Source organism: Orussus abietinus, unplaced genomic scaffold (genome assembly GCF_000612105.2).
Source record: "Orussus abietinus isolate OABI.00-Male unplaced genomic scaffold, Oabi_2.0 scaffold328, whole genome shotgun sequence".
Lineage (NCBI taxonomy): Eukaryota > Metazoa > Arthropoda > Insecta > Hymenoptera > Orussidae > Orussus > Orussus abietinus.
Window position 1 is genome coordinate 67,239 of NW_019394484.1, and position 3,036 is coordinate 70,274.

The following is a 3,036-nucleotide window of genomic DNA, read 5'->3' on the forward strand; positions in this document are numbered from 1 at the left end:
CGGTATGCTTTTGGTGAATGGTATTTTATTCCTAACGCGATGTCTTTATATTCGTCGTTATATCTTTCCCGATATTTCTTACTAGTACTTAAGGGGGTCATCCCGTGTGATCGGTTCAAAAAATCGATTTTTTTTGCATGAATTGCATCCAAATATAGTGTAGAATATGTGGGTAAAGTGATTTTCCGATATTCGAAGTCGTTCGGAAGTTACAGCGTTGAGCAGGCCAGGTGGAGCATCGGACTCCGTCTCTTGCGCTTCGATTTCTTACCCAGGCCCTTCAAAAAATCATTTAGTAGTGAAAAAAGAATGTGTAGGATATGTCGAGAAGAGAATGGGAACGAGACTCTGGAATGTTAAGAAAAATAATGAAGGAATTGGTGGAAAAGAGGCTGGAAAACTTACCGATAAGCTCATCAACGAGCTCACAAAATTTTACGGCTTAGCCATTCGCCGACACGCAAACTCGATATAAGAAATGAAGGAAAAAATTTGGACAACTTTGTACCACAAATGTTCTACAGACCCAAAACCTCAACATCAAAATTGTCCAGCAGGCGAAGACAGCTGGTGCAAATGGCGCAAGGCTGAAGCCAGAGGAGAACTCAGTAATTTCCAGCACGATAAGACTGCACAAGTTCAAGAAATCATCAAACCAGTCTACGAAGATTTCTGACGAGATGAACTGCTGGCCAGATGTTTAGAAGCACATACACAAAATAACAATGAATCATTGAATTCATTGATCTGAACTTTCGCTCCTAAACACCTGCATTCTGGCACAAAGATCGTTGAAATAGCAACTTTTCTTGCCGTTATTATCTTCAATGAAGGATTTAATGGCATTTTGAAAGTTATGATTACAATGGGATGCCAAATTGGCCACGTAATTCAAGCTTACGCCGATTGCCATAATGAAGCGCGTATCTGCCGCTCCGAACGACGCACGAGCGACTTTGCTAAAAGAGCGAGAACTGATGCCAGAGAGCAACAATCGGTTTTGCAAGATTTTTTTGAGGAAACTGAAGGTTCACTTTATCAACCAGGCATAGCAGATTAAGGGTGAGTTGAAATTTGATTGGTGATAATCGTACTTGAACCTTTAAACGCGTTTTTCTCAAAACTACATTTTTCAAATCAGTAACCACGATATCTCGAAATCTATCGAACGAATTCCTTTGAAATTTGAACGACTTATTCAGTATTCATGTAGACAGTTTGCAAACTAGGATAAATCTGATTCATGGAGCCATTTTTTTTTTTCACGTTGAAGAAGTCGTGAAAAAACACAAAAATTCATGAAAAAATGTTCAACAAGATGCCAAAAGTTCACCTTTCAATATTTTTTAATAATCCTAGTTCAAAAACTAGTTCATACTTTACAGATTAAAATGCCGTTTGATTTTTTTGTTTCAGATAAGCAGAACGCCCGCAATCGTGGTCACCGCAAAACACTTTTTTTTTAAATGAGTGGCTAAGTTGCCGTGTACTTCAGCAATGTGCGATGATTTCGGGTTGAAAAAATTGTACAGTGTGCTCAAAATATGAATAAATATGTGGTAAAACGTTCGCAGTTGTATGTTTTGTTCCGTAGGTACCTTCCGTACCCTAACATAGGGAAAAACCCTATTTTGGAATGGCCATGGAAATCCGAGTACAGAAACGCGATTAGGAAACTCTCGCGAAAGAATCCAACGAGTTCATCGGCCAAACGGCTCCAGAAGTCATCGACCGACCCGGGGCAAACAACCTGATGACTCCGCAACGCATCAGCACGATTTAGAAACGCCACCCTCACCTGGGCCCTAGGAAGCCCCCACCAATTGGAACATCCTGCTAATAAAACCAGCAGTCCGATCAAGACGGCAGTCATAATGTCATTAGTCGGAAGTCTTTAGTCAATTTGCAATAAGTCAACGTCAGTCGTCATCGAAACTTCGAGTGGAGCTCCTGGTCCCCGGTAGTCCGTTCCTAGCGAGTCAGAGATCGAGACCATTGGACTCCCTGCCAAGGACCACTATCCTATGAGCTGCAGTAGCGCCATCCGGTACTCCAGCGATCCAGCCACCGAGGCAGGACTAGACGGCGGCACTGCGACTTCCGTTGGACGGGAGGCTTCTAGGAGACCTCCAACCCTAGAGCACGCCACGGGACGAAGGTGTTCACGCACAGTCATCCGACCGGGTCGATCAAAAGAGACTGTCACCGATTACGGCCGCTGAACAAGCCAGGTAGAGGATCCTTCGCAAGCTCGATTCATCCTCATTTTCATTCTAGTTTATTTATTAACCCTTCATCTTCGACCAAAACCGAATTCTAACCATTATTGCAATTTCCATGCCTTCCATGCCTTCCTTGCTCCGGTTAACCGGATAGATTAAGAACCCATCGACTTCCATTAAACAGCTGAGCTCGAATCTCAGCATCGCGAAATAGAATCACGCGCAGACAGCCATTAAAATAGTAAGAATTCCCGCGTCAGCACACCGGCGTCCAGTAACCTGCCGCCGCTAAAGCGCGCTATCGAGACACCCGAACCGCCGCGACGCGGAAGTGTACTAATCCAGAGAAATTAGGTCAAGGCACCTCGTGTGCTCCTCACAGCTGACTGTAGTTCAGACCTCGCGTACGAATAAATATAACTCTTATCGCCACATAGCCTTTGTTCGCACCCCATTTTTATCCCTCACTCTCCTAGATCTCACCAGAGGAATTGATCTAGCCGCTCGGATCAATCTCCTCACAAACTTAAAATAATCGTTACGCGCAAGATTTGGGTAATCTCCATCCGAATTACCCCGGCCTCGCATCCGCTCGGCCGCCCCGTAACAGTTTACTTAGGTCGCCAAAAAAAATTCCCGAAAAAAGCTAAAAAAAGAGCCTTCACACTTAAAAAAAAATCCTGAAAAAAGCTAAAAAAAAGAGCCTTCACACAGGATGACCCCCTTAACCACAGTTACGCTGCGAATAAAAAGAGGGCATGTTGAGGCAGGAAATTGGCATTAAGGTCTGAATACTTTTCGTGGTTTGAACATT